Source organism: Triticum aestivum, chromosome 6B, assembly GCF_018294505.1.
Source record: "Triticum aestivum cultivar Chinese Spring chromosome 6B, IWGSC CS RefSeq v2.1, whole genome shotgun sequence".
Lineage (NCBI taxonomy): Eukaryota > Viridiplantae > Streptophyta > Magnoliopsida > Poales > Poaceae > Triticum > Triticum aestivum.
In genome coordinates, this window is record NC_057810.1 from 574,612,180 (window position 1) to 574,621,434 (window position 9,255).

The window sequence follows — 9,255 nt, forward strand, 5'->3', positions numbered from 1 at the left end:
CAAAAAGTACAATGTGTATTTGAAAAATATTTAACATGTATTCCAAAAATTTATCAAAGCATTTATTTGAAAAATATTCGACGTGTATCAAAAAAATGGTCCACGTGTATAAAAAAAGTACAATGTGTACAATATAGACATGTGTTGAAAAAAAAGGAAAAACTGACAAAAATCGATAAACAAACATAGAGAAAAGCATAGAAACTTCCAAAAATCAATTTAATGGGTTGTCCCACTAAGACGTGAGCGCCCCCATCGTTAAAGGCGAAACCAGGCTACGATGACTATAAGCGAGATAAAGTCCTGGCGAAAAGAACACCATGGCACTACTAGGGAAAACTTTATACACAGAAATTTAGCAACAGCGCGGGTCAAAAAAGCGCGCTAGTGCTATATAGCAGTAGCAATTTAAGAGAACCCGCGCTACAGATACAAACTTAGCAGTAGCGCTGGTAGTCGCGAAAGCGCTACTACTAATATTCCCATTGGCAGAATGATAGGCTACGCATAGCAGTAGCGGGCTTAGATGAAACGCGCTACCGCTAGGGCATAATTAGCAGCGCGTTTCCAGGGAAGAGCGCTACTACTAACGGAAATAAAAAAAGATGAAAAACAAATAGAAAAGTAAATGAAAATGAAAGAAATAGAAAAAGGAGAAAGAAAAAAAATAAAATGTAAAGCAAAATAAACGAAAAAGCGAAAAATCGGAGGAAGGCATAGCAGCAGCGTGTGTTTGTAAAAGGCGCTATAGCTAACGTAGCTGCAGCGCGTGTCCTAGACCCCCGCTATAGAAACAGAAAAGGAAATTAAAAAAGGAAGAAATTTACATAGCTATAGCAGCAACGCGTTTTGCAAAAACCGCTATAGCTATCTTAGCGATAGCGCGTTTTGCGAAACGCGCTACCGCTAAGTTTGACTTAACCAAAAAACGGTTTCCCCCCGGCCACTTCTCCCCCAAATCCCTCAACCCACACCGCGCGCCGCCGTCTTCCCGGTTCACCGTCGCCCCACTTCGCCGCCGACGTCGACACCACCAGAGCCGTGCGCCGTTGACGACACCGGAGCCGTCCCCAACGCCACGGAGCCGCGCGGCCTCGTCAACGCCACCAGAGCCGCCGTCGACGCCACCTTCCTCGCCATCACCGGAGACGCCCCTGCCTCCCTCGCCGTCACCAGAGACGCCCCTGCCTCCCTCGCCACCACTGCCTCCGTCGCCACCACCGGAGCCATCATCTGTAAGTCCCCACCCCTCCTCTCTCTCTCTCATGCATAGGTTAGCCAGTTTAATTAGGTTAATTATCTAGGTTAGGGCAAAAATTTAGTTACGGCTTTGACAGAGAAGTAGTTAGCTTAACTAGTTTAATTAGGTTAATTATCTAGGTTAGTGCAAAAACTTAGTTAGGGCTTTGACAGAGAACTAGTCAGGTTAACTAGTTTAATTAGGTTAATTATCCAGGTTAATTAGTGCAAAAAATTTATTTTAGGCTTTGACAGAGAACTAGCTGCGTTAACTAGTTTAATTAGGGTTAATTATCTAGGTAAACTAGATTAACTAACTAGGTTAAATAGGTAGGTTAATTAGGTTCGTTGGATTAACAAGCTAGGTTAAGTAGATTGGCAAAGGTTTTTGATTTTTGAAAAGACCACTATTTTTCAAGGAAAAGAATTTAGGCAAATTTTATTTTTCATTGAAGTGGTCATGTTATATCTTTTCATTGAAGTTGTTCGATTGTGCCCAAGTGGCTTTGTTGTTTCCAGGGAATGATGCTGAGTGGCCTATGTGTTGCCGGAATGTTGATTCATTTCTGTTCCGGCAAATTTCAGGTTCTCGATTTGTCCACTTTTTAGCAAAGGTCATGCCGAAATTTCCCGTGAATTTCGGCATGACTTGTGCTACAAACTAGGACATATCGAGTGCCCGGGATTTGCCGCACCAGGAAGGAGTCAACATTCCTGCAAAACAATAGTCCTTTTTTATGTCATTATTCATTTTATTAGGTCTAGAATTAATTGACTAGATTTAATCATAGGAAACATGGCTAGCAACGATGAAGGACAGGGTTCTGGTGATTGCGACGACGTCTACCGGGCGGTAGACGAATTTTTTAGCCTTACCGACGATCAACAGATGTTGTTGCTGGGCCCACCGGTGGCATCGGGGACTGAGACCGACACGCAGACCGGTGCTGAGACCGACACGCAGACCGGTGCTGAGACTGAGACCGGCGCTGAGATTCAGACCGGCATCGAGACCGGCGCTGAGACCGGTGCTGCCTCGGGGAGCGGAGCCGGTGTAGAACCGAAAGCAAAGAGGCAACGGGTTCCTAACAAACTCAGGACTACTAGACTGGTGGTCACGGAGGTGGACGACGGCAATTTTGAGCCAAAGGCGCCCGAGGAAGCGCGCGCGTGCTACGGCAATCAAATAGGCTGCATCATACGGACAACCGCCACCATCAACGATGAGAATCTAAAGAAGATAGAAAATATGAGGAGCTCCCTCCTAAAGAAGTTTCACCAGATATTCTTGTTCCCGGGCCGGAATGAGAAGGATTATGAAGATCCAGACAAGGACCCGGCAATGAAGAAGATAAACAAACACGCCATGACCAAGTTTAGCAACGCGTTGGCCGCCTGGAAAAATCGAGTGAAAGCAAAGATCAACGACGGGGAACCCTACTCCGAGATTGTAAAGGATAGTCCGACAATCACGGAAGAGCAGTTTCAAATATTCAAGGAGGCTTGCGAGGCCGAAGCTGCCAAAGAAAAGTCTAAGTACATGAAGGGGCTTCAAAAGAGGAACATTGGGACCCACCACCTCGGAAGCCGTGGTTACGGCGGAAAGAGGTCCAAATGGGCCAAGGAGGACGCGGAAGCCGCGAGTCTGGGCATCCCAGACCCCTTGGCGGATTTCACCGTCCCGCAGGAGCGTGACGTCCTGAGGGCCCGGCACCGTTGGGACCCAGTGAAGAAGGTTTACGAGACAACACCGGTCATTACGGAGTTCATGAGACTGCTGGTAATTTTAGTTTCTGATCAATTCGACTGCACACGTTAGTCATATTTGTAAACGATCCTTGTGCCTTTTGCAGAGAGAGCAGCACCGGATTGCGGCCGAAAGCGACTCGCCGTCTGAGGCATTGGCGAGGCCCAAGTGGGACACTCCATTCAACCGGGCGTTGAACATATTGAAACAACAACCGGTGGATACTCGACCGTCGTATGGACGCGTGCACGGTGTCGGAGACGGCGCCACGTGGAAGAAGTACTACCGTGAGACCACGGAGGAGAAAAAGGAAAGACAGAGGTTAACTGAAGAAAGCATCGACAAGAAGGTTGAGATTGCGGTTGAGAAGAAATCATCTCAGACAGTCGCAACAGCGGTAGCTGCCGCAAAACAGGCGATTGCAGATATATCTACTTCCTTGGTGACGGGCGTTTACACTTGGACAAGGCAAAATCCAGAAAAAAATGCAGAGGACTTTCCCCTTGCTGACTTCTTGGCCGCACCTGCTCCCGCACCGGCTCCCGCACCTGCTCCCGCACCGGCTCCCGCACCGGACGTGCTCGGTGGTGCCTCCTCTTTGGCTGAGCTCGACGCCCTCACGGTATCTGCAACACCGGCTCCCTTCAATATAAATGTATAATCTCCCGTTTTCGTTGCCTTTCGGATGTCTCACGTCGCAGACTTTTCTTTGCAGGCCGACGAAACCCCGTGCACCATATTGTACACCATCGGCGAACAGAAGGTGGACGTGGGGAAGGGGACGATAATGGAGCCGAAGGAACCATTGTTCCACAGCCGGTCGATCCCCCCGAACGTCTTCAAGGTTTCCGTGGCCAGTGTCAAACCGGGCCACGAGAATTTGCCTCCTCTAATACTAGTGGGGGATGACGACGAGACCCCGCGGCGGCTTGGTGATTGTTGCAATGGGTGGGTCCTGTTGTGGCCAAAGAGTCTGCTTCGTCTGGAGGCGGCCGGGAGCACACCCACGAGCACGCAGCCTCAGCAAGGTATGAACATCAACACCCCACCTACCCAATTAGCGTCGGGTGTCGGGTTGGGTGATAGCGGACGGGGTAAGCAGGTGGCTCCATTAGTCGCTGATGACGTCGCCATGGATGAGGATGAGGATGACGATGGCGCTGAACAGTATGTCTATACTGGCGCCTCCTCAGGGTTTGAGCATCATGAGTCGGTGCCTGAATTACCGTCTCAACGTATTATTGACGACCATCCGGTGGTAAAGAAGCCTAGGAAGAGAGCGAGGAAAGGCAAAAAAGCTGATTCTATGATCCAGCCGCCTCAGCAGCCTCGGCTTCAGGACCGTGTAGATATCCCCGATGCTGATAAATGGCATATCCCCGGTCGACCAATCCTACCTGAAACAGCGCTACGGGCCAGATTCGGCGATCTAAGGAGACTTCATGACGATGTGCTGCGGGTAGAGAAAGGCCTCATCGCCTCGAAAGATCCAGGATACCCACTCTACGTGGTTAACGTTCCGCGGCAAATGTCGTACGTCGACGGCTTCCCGCGGATAAGTTCTTCCTCCGATTCGATTACATATTCGACATGTTTCACGTGAAGAAGCTGGATTTTACGTTTGTCCGCCTTTATGCCTTGCACATGAACTACATCATTGGGGTTGAGCAGATACGTTTTATCTGTGTCGCTGACCCGTACTACATGCACGAGGGCTTCTTGGGAGTCTGTGCACAGCATCGTGAATACGCGAGGGATTACATCGTCAGTTTCATGCTCGCCAATAAGGACAAGGAGGCGATTCTCGTGCCTTATCATCCCGTGTAAGTCATCCGCGCTGCTATCCTTCCTTCGATTTCAATAATTCATTTGCACGGTGGAGGCTAATTAATTTGAGGTGTACTTATTTTGCGCAGCGGCGGGCGCGCCGTCCTCATCATCCTCTACCCCCGATTCTCCCACGCTCTTTACTTGGACTCGTCGAAGAACATTCACAAAAAGGATTACACCCACATCAAAGATGTTCTCGACAGTGCTATGTTTTACTACCAAGCAAGGGGTGGAGAGGTTAGGGACAAGAAGAGAAGGGGCGGCAGGGCCGCCTTCAGCCATAAGACCGACTTCTGCTGCATCCAGCAACCGAACGATTCTCTTAATGATGGATTCTATGTCCTACACCACATGCTGGAGTACAGACGGGATCACCAGAACCTTCACATGGCACCTAGATCTGGCGATGCCCATATTCTGCAATGGGCAAAGGACATAGGAGATATCGAGGATCATCGACTTCGAGCTGAGTTCTATAACATCCAGCGCGAACTTGCCCAAATCATCATGAATGAGGTCGTCGGAAAAACAGGGATGTTCCATGCAGAAGGACAAATGTCGCGGGAAGACGTCCGAACATGGATAGCCTCTCAGCGTCTCGACATGAAGCCTTTCACTAAGCTCGATGACTATCTCCCTGACATGGATGGATGGCACGACATGATGGAGTGATTGTCGATATATGACAATGTGTCCGTTTAGTCCATACTTTCTTTTATGACAAAACTTTGAGTTATGCACGGTGAAACTTTATTTGTGATGTAATTAAACCGTCCTCCTCCTCGACTAGCGAAAATCACTCTAGTTAGGTCATTTTGGGTACGATGAACTTTGTTATTTATGCTTATGATATGTTGTTTCTATTTTTGCCAAGTCTGTCTCTTTCTGTTGCTCAACTATATATGTTGCATATCATCGACTCATGTGACGATGCAGGTGCATAGATCATAGATGGCGAAGAAGTGCTACGCCAGGAGTATATATACGACAAGTGGCCGGAGTGTCAGGCCCAGGTGTACCGGTTTTCGGTTTCCGAGCGACACGCAGTACTTAGTTTAGGTTCACGCTAATGCGAGAGAGGGATACGAACTCATGTACTCAAAGTGATAGCTATTCTCGCGTATATCATCGTTTAGATGGATGACGATGTATTTGCAAGTAATCGAGACATGTATCGCTATTTTCGAGATTGATGACGAGAGACCACTTTGTGTTGGATGATGATTATGATGATGACATGATTTGATGAGACTAATTGTATGTATATGCTATGATTACATTTGTATGTGGATGATATGCTAAAGATTATTGTATAAAGCCTATTCAAATACAAAACAAATAAAAAACAAATATGCAGGAAAAAAACTAATAAAACTAGTAGTAGCGAGGGGGGGAAATTTAGCAGTAGCACCGACTTACCAGCAGGGCTTCCTGCTGAAAAGCGCTGCAGATAATATCAGTAGCGCCGTTTTCCAAAGAGCGCTACAGCTATTCATCAGTAGCAGTAGCGTGGGTCAACAGGCGCTACTGCTATACGTTAGCTGTAGCGCCTTATTAGTAGCGCCGGTACCCGCGCTACTGAGAGGGCCAAAACCCGCGCTGCTGCTAGGCTTTTCCCTAGTAGTGTGGCTCCAATGTTCCTTTGCCGCACCTTTACACATGTAGAGACTAATTGGTGTAATGCCAATATTTGGCATGCCACATGCTAGCAAGTGTAATAAATTGGCTACTAATTGTATCTTGTCTCTCTCTAAAAATTTGTCAATTTTGCCAGTTTTCAGTTTTGCCAAATGCTTGTTTGCCATATATTGGCACCTAACCAATTAGAATCGTAATTTTTAGCCATTATCCAAGAGAAGCTAATGGGGCACCCCCCCCCCCCCGACCCCTCGCCCCTTTTGTGTTGTAATCATTATTGATGTAGCTATTGTGTCAAATTAATATAATCTTTCATGAAGGCTATGTCTTTCATATATCTTAATGTCTTATTTAAAGAAACTTTCATTTAATATCTTCTATGAAAAACCCAACCTAGTTGCAAGGTGTATGTCTTTCATGCCAAGAACACCAAAGCTGCTTTTCATGACTTTTAGGTATTGTTGGTTGATGTTTTATTGCAAAATATCATGCTCGCAATACTTTTTCACTAATGACTACATGCGAAGTGATCTGTACAAATGTTCCAAAGTATTCCAATATGAAGTGCTCAGTCTAGATGGTCTCGTTTCTCAAAGGTACGATGGTAGCAGAACGCCGGGATAGTAATGGTTTTGAACTGCCACAAGAATTTAATATTATGAATAGTTGGAATTTTCTTCCGCAAAAAAATAAATAAAATAATATGTCACTATTTGCATACTAGTGAAGAATTTCTTGCCATAACAGAAAGCACTCTTAGGGTAAAAAAATTCACCATGTTTTCTTTCTCTTTGGACCACCATACCATGAACTGTAGAGATGCACTTTCCGGTCTGTCATAAATGTAATGAGAAATAAAATCAAAAGAGTATATATAGAGAGAAAACAATGCTTCATACAAGCAATGTGAGATCAATGACAGTTTCATGTATGATAAATCAAAGTCCAACGTTTCAAAATTTGCCTTGGTTGTCCATGAACTGAATTGAAAAACACTAATATGAGATTTCTAATTGGTCCACATCCTATCAAAGACCATTGTTCCAACCACTGCTAGTTTGTGCAATAGTATAAACAACAAAGGAAAAGTCGTCAAAATTTGCTTTGATTTATTTCCTTCGGCTTGGTCATGTCCCAGTTTATGTAAGCACTCGAACGTAGAAACCCCGAGAAATAATTGAAATAACTGTGTGGATTATGAATGTTATGAAATTCATCTATTTCATAAAATAGGTTTGAATTTGAATTTAAAAAGGAACCGGGTTGAACGTATTTTCCAAATATTACCTTGAAATTGGTGATTTGTAACATTTATGTAAAGATTTAAGTTTTTAACTATACTATAATTTCGAAATCACTGAAATGTGGAGAAAACATCTTCAATTCATGAAAGTTGGTATTTCTGTCCTAATTAACGCTATGATATGTATGAACGAATACTTGTGGAAAAAATAAAAGAAATAAACTATAAACATCATAATCTATGTTTTCTAAATTACTACTGTAATGAACTAATATCGTAAGAAACCTAGGCCAACTGACGCTGCACCATAGGATACACTGTTCGTCCAACACTTGCCATGACAACCAGGTAACCAAAGTAAAACCGGAACAACGCTTTAGCATTTGTGACTATACCTTTATACCCCAAGGATTTGCGTCGGTCACTCTGCTTCGCCTTACTGCTGTCAGCTTTGAGTACTGTTATTCCGTGTCTCCTTGTTGATTGCAAAAAATAGATAATATAAATGAATCATATCACGGATCCACCAACAAATGCACGCATGGGCTGCGAAGATACTATCAACCGGATCATCTGTGCACCGGGTACCATCTAGTCCTAGATCAATGCGACAATGTTGATCCCACCAACAATGCAGGCATGAGTTGGAAGGTTAAGCCCCGACCTTGGCCCGAGGGGACTACACGCACATCATCACAATCTAGATTAACAATAGACATTGTAGAAATGATTGATACCAGTGTTATACTCACTATGGTTGTACAGAGACCTCGATGACTATGGCTATTGAGTGAAGTGGCTTGTGAGAAATGAACAACCTTATGTCCGTGTCTCCACTTGTCTTTAAGTTGATTTTCGACCCTCTGGACAAGGGTTTTGGGCGACGTGCGCTAGGATCTTCTCAGAGTCCCTTCACAAAAGTTCTTCAGTATGACTTAAAAGAAGTCATCCCAGCTTGGTACAACAACACACTATGCTAACATTGGTTGGCAGTCATTCTGTAAATGCCGTTGGTGACGCGCAACATACGAAAATGCACCAAATCTATTAGTAGATCTTGAATCATCATGTCCTCCTTGTATCCATCAGATATGCAAAAAAAATATCAAACAGAAATATTTTCACATCGTCAGTGAGTTATTAGTGGCAACTTAAGATATAATTCCACAAAAAAACTCAAAATGTCAAGATCAAATTTTAGAACACTCTAATCAGTCAACGCCACCCACTGTACTGGAGTTGAATTGTGTTGCAGTGATCTCTGAGATTTTGTCGGAGTAAGCAATTGTTTTTAAAATGAAACATGTGTAAAAGTTTCGTCTCACCACATTCATTAAGAGTTTTACAGAATTACGCACCGACTCCCAAAAGACATACTCTTAGGATTTTAGCGCCCTATGCCTCATCCTATCTTACGAGGTTATTGCTCTGGTGGTAAAGAAGCTAGAAAGAGCGAGGAAAGGTAAAAGTTATTCTATGATCCAGCCGCCTCAGAGCCTTGGCTTCAGGACCGTGTAGATATCCCCGATGCGGACAAATGGCATATCCTGTCGACCAA